Raw genomic sequence first — 12,329 nt, forward strand, 5'->3', positions numbered from 1 at the left:
ATCAAAGGAAGTGCAAGAAGATGACTAGAGGAGGGATTTACCTGTATGTTCCTGTATGAGCCATGCAGATGTAACGGGACGAGATTGTCTTTTTGTTTCCCTTGGGTTGGTAGCCCCTCCTTAATGTGTTCTTCTTCGCTGGTTTTCCCTTTACGTGTTTGCCGCCTGCTTTCCTCTCCCTTTTCTGTTTTATTGTCCAGCGGGAGAGATGGGTGTTCTGTAACGATAGCAATATGAATCCTCATTTCTTGTCAGTTAATTTCAATTATTTGAAATCTGTTATGAAAAATACAAAAACTTTATAGATGTCGACAGTTTGTGTCAGTGTAAGAATTAGCTGAGCTACCTCTACCTCTCACCCTCATGTAAGAGCTAATACGGGATGCTAACACTGTTCTTTTCGGAAAATTGTCAGATCCGCAATAAATGGAGGTGGTCTCCAAGGGTGCTGTTGTGTCCCAACAAACCTTTGATTCCTTAACCACAAGAAGTGATCCAGTTGCACAGACACCATCCTTTCTTCTCGTATTGTTCTCAGTTGTTGCCTCTTTCTGTTCTCCATCATGCTGTCCACCACGCCACGTTTCAGTCAAGTACTTTACTGCTATGGCCTCTGTACGTGTCTTTTATTAAATGGGCGTTTTCTGCAACCATCATTTTTTGGCTCAGATCTGGACTGTTTCTCATTTTAACAAAGGCCACATTTGTCCCACACCAGATCTATTACAGTCCTTTTAATTGTTACGTGTAATGCAATTGCAGTTGCACAAATTGTTTTTCAGGAGTTAAGCTGCTCATTTGTGCATCAAAATGTCACAGTAACAAAATATAAAGGGGAATCTGTATAACATGCCAAAGCTGTAAAAATGTCCCTTTTTCAATAGTAATGGCTCTTCACTAACTTCCGTATCACAGACGAAATAAAAGCACTTATTTTGTGCTCACATTAATTGAAGCTAACAGCTGTCTCTGCTCAAGAAGTGGCACAATTTTACTGTGGTGTGTGTAGTGATTAAAAAAATGACCAAGAACCTTTAGAGGGCACTGTAGGTGTGTATCAGCATTTGCTGCTGACAGCAACACAGACCAGGTTGGCGGTGTTCTTCAACGAATTTAGTGATTTTTAGTAATATAAAGAGTTCAGTTGACATGTTCTGTATGCAAACTTTATCTAAATAAGTTTTCATATATTGTTCATACTACTATACTAGATCCCTCCTATGGCTTCATGCCTCCAGCATGCGTCACAGTAGTAGTGATTTTTTTAAATTTATTTTATTATGATTTGCCTTTTAAGATGAAAAGTCCATTCTTGTTTTTTGTTAAATACATTTCTCCCAAAAGTACGACTTACACTCCACTGGGAAATATGCATGATTTTTTATTTCTTCTTCAGTACAGTGATCCCTCGCTATAACACGCTTTACTTTTCACAGTTTCGCTACTTCACGGATTTGCATCGTGCATTGTGTTCTGCATTCTGATTGGCTAAAAAGTCACTCCGCTTCTTCTCTACCTGTGCGTCAATAATGTTGCAGTTTAATATGTACACGTACGTAAAACATCAAAAAAAGAGCAACAACAACTGCCAATCACTATGTTCTTCTCCCGAACAAACACAGCTGCACCGCGGGCTTCAAAAGAAGGAAACCCTGCAGAGCGGAGTCAGGATGCAGCGGCTCAGTCTGAAGACCAGTGAAATACACCCGAGTCACTATTTGTCTGATTTTTTTCATAATCATTTTAAAATTTCTCCCGTTTAATCCTATTACTCGGGTCGCGGTGGGCGGGGCTACTCTCCGCAATTTGAAGCCTTCTGTTCACATTGATGATTAAAATTATTATTTGACAGTAAAGTACAGAAGTTATTTGTTGAAAAAACGTTTCTAAAGTACCTTTATTTGTGAAACAAATGCTTGAGCCTGTAAAATGGTTTGTTCTTTCTTTTCAATGCATAATAGAGTATTTAATTGTATAATACTTGTTAAAAAAATAGAGGTTTCTACTTCACGGATTTTGCCTATCACAGGTTCTTTTTGGAACGTAGCCCCCGCGAAAAACAAGGGTTTACTGTATACATTTTTTTTGGCTCCTGCGACTTATTCTATGGAGCGACTTGTAGTACAAAAAATACGGTAATCTGCACACGTGGTTCTTCAAACAACAATTCAAAGTTATGAATAAATGCAAACGCTTTGATGTTTGCTGCTATAAAGATGCCAAAAGCTTCAAACATAATGACACCAGCCTATCAGGTTTATTCACTAAATATTGGTGCTGGTCAACCGCTGAAATCTCCCTGACAAGCCATGCAAATATTTTTATGTTGAATGTCCAAAATAAATAGTGAAATGTTGACTCACTGGCCTCTCCCTTCCTGATGGCACATAGTGGAAAAAACACGTCTTAGAGGTTTGGGAGCAGTCCCATTAACAGCACTTTCCTGATTCTTTTGGGGTTTTGTAAGAGAAAGAAATTATAAAGAAAACCTAAGTTACTTTACTTCTCACAAAAGATGCCCTACCCAGGTCTTGAAGTAACTGGTTCATGCAAATATTCTTTTAAATTTGCAAGTTCAGGGTAACCTCTGCAACTTTCCAAATAAAAAATGTCTGGTTTCAAATGCAAGAACAAAAACTCGTCTGTAAAGATTGAAAAGATTAGTTCTGCAAAAGAAATAGACTCACTTCCAATGTAGTAACACATAGCATACATGTTTGTGTCTGGATTGTGTGTCATGACAGTAAAATGGGCTGAACTGTTGTCACAGTTTGAGCACTAACCTTCAAATCTATAAAACTTCTGAACACTGGCCAGGTAGAAGGAGCAGGGCTAAACAATAGATGCCTTCTTTGTTTTTCTACTGTTACAAAGCATGTTTTGGGTTTTTAGTGCCATAGACATTTACTGTATACTAGGCCTGCACAATATACCGCAAATTTATCGTTATTGCGACATCAAGCTGTGCAATATGCATACCGCAAAAGACGGCGAAAATCGCAATAAATGTTTACCTTAAATGTGCTAAAACAATCTCATGGCAGCTTGAAATATTTAACAAATGAAATAAATCCCTTTATGCATTTAACCAATCAGAAGGACCCGTTTACGTTGTTGATCAATCAGATGAGCCCTTTTATGTTTGATGTTTGCCTCCTATGTCGACAAGGGTCAGTTGGAGTATAACTTTTAAACTGTTGCTGTGAAATGGAAATGATGTTTTTGGTTGTTTTGCTATTTGTTTATATACCGCGAATTATATCGTTATCGCAATATTAATCACCAATATCGCATATCGCGAGTTTTCCTCATATCGTGCAGCCCTACTGTATACAGTGGATGGTTAACTTCCGACATCATCCGTATGGTTCTGTACAAAAAAACAAGTTTAAAATGAGGCAGACACAAAAATGAAGCAAAAAAACTTCAAAAGTATTTTTGACACATTCTAGGTGTGAAATCAGAAGTTGATGGGAAAAAGCTCTTTTTGCCACCAGCCTCAAGTGGTCATTTGATGAACTGCAATGGCAGTTCTTTCTGGCTCACATCAAATTTAGGAATGAAAGCCGGGAGCTTGGATATTAGCCCAAGTTTCTCTTTTAGATTTTTATTTTACGTTGGACATTTGTACCAGTATAAATTTTAAGTTCTTTTAAATATATTTCCTATCATTTTTATGCTAATGATGTTCATCTTTACGGATGTTTATAAAATACAGATTTTATGCAGGTGTCTGTATTCAGTCAAGAGTTGAATTAATAATAACTTTCTCCAACTAAATGAAGCCAAAACTGAAGTACTAGTCTGTGTTCCTGACAGTTGCCTCCCCCAAATAGTCCAGTGGTTCAGTCCACTTGCTTCCTTTATCAAACCCTCCGTCAGTAACCTCAGGGTGACTCTAGACCCGGTTTTATCCCTTGACTCTCATGTCGGGTCACTTGTGCACTCTTGTTTTTATCGTCTAAAAAACATAGCAAAACTGAGCAGTTTAATAGAAAGATTTCTAACTCTGTTTGTATCGAGCCTTTTTTTCAGACATGACTTTTAACAGTAAAATTTAAATCAAGATATCATCATCATCCTCAGCTGTTGCTTTTGCAACTTGGCTTGCATCTTTCTGACGCTGTTACACGTGAGAGACTACGAGATACTGCCCAACTTTGCCAATGGTTTCAAACAGTTGTGAATATTTTATACATTTTACGTCGTAGTTGCTGTTTTTAGAATTTGTCTGCATCTTACCCTCCTCTTGTGAATTTTTTATTGACAGTTTTGAATTTTTTAGGAGACTGGATTCAAGGGAGGATGGGACATGAGATCCACCTTTTATTAAAGGGGTGGATCAGTTTAAATGACTGATTCAGTATTTCTAGATGATTAATAGGGATATTGCTTTTTTCTGCATAAAGGAATGTAATTTTTAATAAGTCTAATCTTTTAGTGTTCCTCAGAAAAATGTTGTTATGACAACAGATGTATCATCTCATCTTCTAAAGCTTTAAACAATGGAAGACAATTACTGCACAAACATCTGCCTCATAATACAATACATAAAGCCAATAATACGTTTAGCACCAGAAAATAGAAAATGTTGTTTATTGTGTAGGTCCAAAACTTAAGAATTTTTCCAGTTTTAATAAACTCAGACTTCTCTGTCTAATTACATGTTTTACAAATTCTTTCATCCTAACATTTCCTTGTCCTTTTCATGGATAACATTTTATCTGACAAAGTTCCTGCATTTTTTTTTTCAATTTATTTCTTTATTTTTAACTGAAGTTGAGCTGTCTCCTGCAGAGCTGGTGGTGTCTTTCAGTCTGAGTCCTTCAGGGTGTTGCCCCCCCCCCATCCATTACTCAGTCATGTTTGTGGAATGAGTGAACCTTCATCTGTCCCCCTCCCATTTCATAGAAATCCAACCTCAAACCTGCATAAAATTCCAAGACCATTTCCGATCACTGCCTCAACATATGAGCTCTTTATGAAGCCCACATAGACCTCTGCAAGTATTGCTTGTTTTAATCAACCCCAGGAACAGCACAGTTTATATTCTGGGTGGGCTAGTTATTCCACACACCTATTTTATTTTATTTTATTTTTTCATTCCATTAGCCCAGGTGGTAGTCACAAGCGCACTGTCAGGAATAGAGGTTTGGGAGGAGTCGAATGCCGACGATCTGCGGCAAGAACTTGATTTTACAAGTCTGCACTATGGAAACAAAAAAGTGACACTGGCAACCATGGACTTGAATAGACAGGGTCAGCTGTGGATGATTGAAACTGAAACCTGCATGGGACTGAGGGGAGTTGGAAAACCTGAAAACACAGAAAACCAACTTTAAAAACTTCTAGACTATGTCCGAATTCCCACCCTAACCCGTAACTACTATTCATCTTCTAATCTGTTTGGTCCCTTTCGGGGTCCCGGGGCTGCTGGAGCCTATCCAGGCCACTTGCGGGTGAAGGCAGGGAACACCCTGGACCCACACACCCACACACTCTCACATTCACACCTAGGGACAATTTAGAGCAATTTATTCACCTATGAAGCATGTTTTTGGACGGTGGGAGGAAGCCAGAGTCCCCAGAGAGAACCCACACATGCACAGGGAAACATGCAAACTCCACACAGAAAGGTCCCCCATTGGTGTTCTGTTTCAGGTCCCCCAGCCGGGACTTGAACCATGGACCTTCTTGCTGTGAGGCAAGAGCGCTGACCACTGCACCATAAAAATACATAAAGACATTGATGGGTAATTCAAAAAATACATTTAAACAAATTTTGGCAAAAATTGTTCCGACGCAATGCATTGTGGTCTATATTCGCAGATTTAGTGAGCATCGATGCTCACTGGTTTTTCGCAGAGACTTATGGGAAATTTCTAGGGCACTTTATTTTGGAATTGTAGATTCGGACAGCACTACAAAACAGCGAGCGCACTATATAGGGAAGAAACTGGGATACAACCTTAGTGTTTGGACCATTCAGTCCTGTTACGACCCCTGGTCTTGCCTCCATCTTTTTTGTGATGCATGTCTGTGTACATCGGTTTTAGCTCCTGCAGAGGTCCAGCTCCTCCAATGCTGCTGACTCCACCCCCCTGCAGAGGTGTTTGTTCTTTTTTATGATTCATGTTTATTACACAACTACCGCTTTGAAACCCATTGAGATGACTATTGTTGTAATATTGGGCTATAGAGATAAAATTGAATTGAATTAATTGAGACTGCCACTCTCCACCAATCGCCCGGCTGGGAGGGTAGTTTATAAGCTCCCAGCAACTTCTGCTCTAGTGGCGGCTGAATTTCTTACAGGAATTAGTTTCTCAGCCGGCTCGTGCTGTCTGCCTGGCCTTAGCCTCTCAAAGCCTCTGGTTTTATTCTAGCTTTGTCGTTTAAGGGCATTTAATGTTGTGATGTTTGGTTGTCTTTTGAGTAGTTGTTTTAGTGACTGTATTTCTGTTAAGTTTTCTTGCTGTTAAGGCAGCCTTTAGTGTTTTGTTTGTTGGTTTTTATGTTGTGCCACCTGTCACCCTAATGTGTTTAAATTAAACTTAACAGTAACTATTTGTTTTAAAAGGCTGCTAGAAGTTGAAGCTGGGGTAACTATGGTGCACTGGGGTTCTGTCCTCTTTTCTCATCTACTTCTACCCTTCCTCTCCTCTATTCTTGATCATTATTCATCATTTAGTTCTCCATGCCTCTGTTTGGTGCAGTGTGATTCATGTATTGTCCCTCTTTTCCTCTCCCCTCCTGGGGAGTGGGAGTGCTTCCAGACTCCAGTTGGCTCATCCGTGCTCCAGTTCCTGACCGTTTACCTCGCCTTTGCTCCTGCTCCTGCACCATGCTGTGGATCCTGTCTCCGGCTCGACTCGCGCCCCTGACTGTCCCCCCAACCACGGCTGGATGAAGCTCGTCTGCTGGACTTTATTTATGTAGTTGTAGATTTAGATAAGTTAATTCTTCTCTAAGAGTTCTGGTAAATCGCCTGTCTGTCCTGGGGGAGGATCCCTCCTTCATGTGGGCACCCCTGAGGTTTCTTCGTTTTTTCCGGAATCCGGTTTTTTAGGAGTTTTTCCTTACCGCGAGGGGGGGTCTAAGGGCAGAGATGCCAGTATAGCTTAGTCAGTTTGTTAGTTCATTTTAGGATTTTCCTATTGCACTCTTTGTATTCACGATCCTTTTGATTCAATGTTTTACTTCGAAGCCGATCAAGACGACTGTTGTTGTGATTTTGGGCTATACAAATAAAATTGAATTGAATTTAATTAATAAAAGTCTGTGTGGCCACCTTAAACCCCGCCCAGTTATTATGTTTTCTCTGGCTACTGTTTGAGTTTAGCTAAAGTTACTGACAGCAGTATTGCACTTATGATGTTAGGGAATCATCATATTTGAAACATTTTTTAGACGTAAAAGGTTTTGGCTGGGCAGGATTTTTATTATAACACTTTTTGAGCTAAAAAAAAGACAGCAAAAATATCTTCGTTCACGCTTTCTGATGATCGCTACCTCTTTGTTAGCCCAAGGCACATCTTGCCCCAGAGGAAATCTAAATGATGAGGGGAGCTTGGAATAATTGGACATTGTCAGGATTTCCACATTTCTAATTCAGGTGGTTTGAGTAGAACTGTCATTAGGAACCCATTTGCATCTTTTATAGCTGTGTGAGAGCAGCTGTTGAGGAGGACATGTCCAGCCCCCAGACTGCTTGATTGGCGGTGGCTTTTGTCTGGCAGTACCAAGGGACCTTTGGAGACAATTTCCCTGCTCATGCAGGGGGAAACCACAAATGCATGATGGATTCAAGCGCTGGTCCTACCTGATCTTTTTGGGTACATTTCAAGCACACACTCTGCTCGGCTCCAGCCTGGTGGAAATCCCCTGAAAGTTTCTTTTCTTTTGGAAGTCTTGTCATGCTTTGCTTTTCCTCTGTACACACATGGTTTCCATAGCAGACCTGAAATATTGATGGTCAAGTCTTTTCGCCGAGGAAGAAAAGTCATTGTGATGATTATAAAAACATGGTTGGCATAAGTCATGATAATCTCAACCACTGGCCGTTAGAGTTGTTTTTTCATACCATGTTTGTTTTGTTATGAAAAACTTCCATATTACTCTTAGTTCATTTTAATCATGGCTTCTTTCCCTGTTACTTTTGCATTTTAGTTAAAAACCTAAATCTACTTAATGTTGTAATGGCTATTATTTCTTCATTTTTTAAATTCAAAATTGAATGTGTTTTTTCTTGAATATCATTTTGGCTTTTTTGTTTATAGTTAGGGATACTTGGGGTTCTTTTGACACTACATACACACTTTCTGCTTCTTGTAGTTTATTTAAATTCTTTCTTTTTTTCCCAGGCAACATTTTTACAATAGCAATCCCATAAATACACAAAAAGAAAAAGTGCACATTTTCTTTCCCGATGTGGGAGCTTAGTGGACTGAAACTATATTACATCTCATAGTCCTCATTCAAACCTGTTAAACCTAAAACAGGTTTTCTTTTATATCTGACCATTCAGCATCACCAACCTTTCATTTCCACACATGCCATTTGTGGGGTTCATACCCTCTGTTCAGCCTGTGCGCCCTATGAAGAATGGCTCTTTGGGAGAGCACATGCCTGATGGGAGCTGCTGGTTCTGTGGCCCTCATTAGCCGGTCTTTTGTTACTGTAAGCCATAGCGCGCAGAGCTCAGATGTTGCCAGGCCAGATTAGATCTTGCACCCTCCAGGAGTCCTGAAAAGCCACTCCTGAATCGCTCCTAATCCCTCTAAAAAACTTTCACTTTTCTTTTGCTTCTCAGTGCCACAGAATTGCGCGGAAACGTACGCATACACAATAGCGTGGAGTCGGTCGGCACAAGTTCTGAGACTTCAAAATGACTTTTTGTTGTCTTTGGAGCCCCGTTGCTGCCTTATGTCGTTAATCCCTTTCCAGAGATGCTGTCAGCTGCTTTAAAACTACACAAATCAGGGCTTCAGATAGTCATCTAATTAATCCTGGACTCCATGTTTTGTGAGAAATCTGAAAAGTTGCCATCTGCAGTCAGTTTTAAAAGGAAAGAAACACCATGTAGACTTGCAAATGTTTTGTTAAATGTTTTTCTTTTATACTTCTATTATATCTTTCCTGTTGTTGTGGTGTTTCCGCTATCTAGTATGAAGATTCAAAGTAAGAATTCAAAGAAACTTCAACTTCTCTATGCTTAACTTTTCCTTTAACTACTGCCTTAAAGTTAACATGTTTCTATATTTATAGGCCCTAAACAATGCTACTCTCAAGCCTTTCAACAGTATCCATGATAATATATTACCTTTGGCACACAAAAGAACAATTTTGTAAAAATTAAATATTAGTTATTTTCCTGAGTTCTTTTCCAACCCAGAAGTAAGACGACTAAATCTCCGAAGCTCCGCCTTTCACTGCTTGTGGGTGCCGCCTCTTTCATGACATCAACCTAGACCCAGCCTCGGCAGCGTGTCTGTGTTTCACCAAACACACGTGTGGGCTAACACGTGTTTTGCTTCACAAAAACAAGCAACATGTGCATATAAAAGAAAAGCGTTTTTGGCAAACACCGCTAGCTCCATGGAGAGAGAGAGTGTGTGTGTAGTTTAGCCTGGGGGCGGGGCTGGCAGCACAGAGTCTTCCTAGAAGGGGCTATTCCTCACTTTGTGATGTCACAATGTGAGAACCCGCTCGTTTTCATGGTTTGGGGGAGGCTGATGCTCAGATAGCAGGTTTTGTAGAGGAATACTCAGAAATGCACGAATGGATCAAAATACCAAATAAACATACAGTTAAAAGCTCAAAAATATATTTTGCATGGGAAAACCCCTGTGTCCACGTAATATATTAAGGTGGAGGGAGAAGCGTGAAGTAAAAAATCTTGCACACATACTGTTAGAATTTCACAGAGATCTGTGACCATGCTTAGCTTGATTTTTGTAAACGAAGACACACCAGGATGTTGCTGCTTTTTTAGGATGTACAGCATCGCTCACAGTTTGCACCTTTGTGTCATCTCATAAATGTCTTCAAAGGTTTTTCCTTGTTGGTGTTAATGAGTTGTTTTATTACGTGTTTGAACGCGGCTCGTATCCCTTCATCTGTTACTGCTCCTGCCTGTTTTATATCAACATGAAGCTTCTGGGGATTTGCACTGTTGGGAAACTATAACAAGATCTTTATAAGTTTTATGTCCAGCCCTTTGAGTTTGCCAAGTTTTTCTGTAATGGTATCTCATTCATCTCCGTACCTTTCTTCTACACAAAATTTATTGGGTCACACCTTATGTACACACAAAGTTTTGTTGTGTGTTTTTCAGGTTACAAAAATCAAATATCAAGGGTATTAAATGGAGACCACTTCACTTCAAGGCTGTTCATGTCTTTATAAGTTTTCAGCTTGACTGTTGTTTTGCACTTTGTGCTCCATCCTTGAAGTTTGTCAGAGGCACATAATGCTATTTATGTTCACGCCAAACGCGATGTGTTTGTCAAATTCACCTCGGCCGGCTCCATTTGGATGCAAGGTAAATTAGCGGCTCAACGCTTAACCAAAAACGTGTTGACAAATTTGACGTCCTGACGTGTGTGGGAGGAGCTACCGCCAGAGGGAGTAGTGACTGTGTATATCTTGTTTACAAAGATCAAAGACACGAATGATTTTGTGAGGTCAGATTTACTAATTTTGAAGAGCTCTACTAAAGCATCTGTAATCAGGTCTCCATGTCTGCATTCATGAGATCATTTAGAGACTCTCCCAGTACAGTGAGCTTCACTCCTGCAGTAGGAGCTGCATCTGAGTGACGCCGCTTTCAGTGGTACTTACTTCTCTGTGACCCAGTTTGACAACTTGGTGTTCCATTTTAGTCCGTGGAGGGAAAAAAAAAAACCCATAAAATTAGAGAGCGTAGTTTTATTGACTCGTTGCAAATAAGGAGAAAAATGTCATGAAGTTCCGGAAGAGAACGATCAGCTTCTCCCCCATGTTGGTTTTGAACTCCACCCGCTGATCATTGCGCATGTCATGAGCCAAAGCTGAGTTCCTGATTGGTTGACATGATGCGCCCTCCTCCCCAAAGTTCATCAAATTGTTAAAGACATTAAGGAAGTTATTAATAAGCTTCATATCTACTCTTTGTCTATGTTTACACATTAGGTCATAGAAAGATCTCCAACCTCAAGTCCAATGTGTGGCAAAATCTGAGAGACCATCATCACCCTCAGTGTCTTTAAAATCCCACCAAGCATTGTTGTGGGCTTGCTTGTCGCCCTGGTAACGGCACAATATTTGTGGGTGGCGTATCTTGTTTATGTACTTTCATGGCATCAAGTGAATTTCCCCGCCCCCAGACCTTTTCTGTAGTCACGTGTTTTTGATTTAAAGGAATTCAGAGACATATACGATGTGGTTTCAAACCCCATAATAGTCTGAGGAAAGCATTGTTGGGCTGCAATTTGGACCTCAAATGGTGTTGTGGTGCACAAACACAAACTGACAGAGTCTCGTATGTACATTCTTGTGAGACTTGATCCTTCTCTGCCTTCCACAACTCAGATGTCTTAGCTGGCTGTGATGGCGACTTCTATTTCTGCCCCCTTTTTTTTTTTCGTACACAATACCGCATGCTATATTGAGCTAAGCCAATGTGGTAACAAGATGGTCGTAAAGAAAAGCTGACAGGAAACATTCCACAACTGGGTTCCTGATGTCGCTTTCATCAAACCTCATGTGTTAGATGGCAAATATTCCTCAGTCATAATAGACCGGTGTTCCTCGCAGTTTGAAATCATTTGCGGACGTAAACCACAAAACACACACAATGGAGTTGTCTATACAATTTTTAGCATAGCAGGGGAATTCAGTTAGTATCCATTGTTCTGAAGTACCCTTACGAATACTTATGTAACGTTATGTAACAGGCATTGCGGCTGCCCTGAAGTTACCATAAGAGCTGCACAAAAACTGCACCATGATAAAAATATGATTACATATAAAAGGAAGTTTTTCTCTTTTCCAAAAGTCTTCTTTCTTTGTCGTCTTTGGCTGGCCTTTTTTTTTGGGGGGGGGGGGGGGTCTCCATCTAACACTCTCTTATGTATCTTCCTGACTGACACTAACCACCCTCATGTCCTCCTCCTCTACATCCATTTGTGGTTCTCTTTTTCTGCATGAAACCATACTGCTGCTCACAAATGTTCACTTCATTTCGTCACCAAGTCCCCTGATCTGCTTTCCTCATTCCAGATGAAACGCCAATTACCTTTCTCCCAGCCTTCCTGATCACTTCAGCTGCAACATCCTGTTTCTTTATC

At 40.2% G+C, this 12,329-nt stretch overlaps 1 protein-coding gene across 2 annotated transcripts in view; it reads left to right on the top strand.

Moving 5' to 3' along the window:
• Positions 1-12,329, top strand: part of arhgap21 (Rho GTPase activating protein 21) — a 76,099-nt gene that overhangs the window by 21,777 nt on the left and 41,993 nt on the right. The window lies entirely within an intron of this gene.

This window comes from Oryzias latipes, chromosome 20 (assembly GCF_002234675.1).
Source record: "Oryzias latipes chromosome 20, ASM223467v1".
NCBI classification, from domain to species: domain Eukaryota; kingdom Metazoa; phylum Chordata; class Actinopteri; order Beloniformes; family Adrianichthyidae; genus Oryzias; species Oryzias latipes.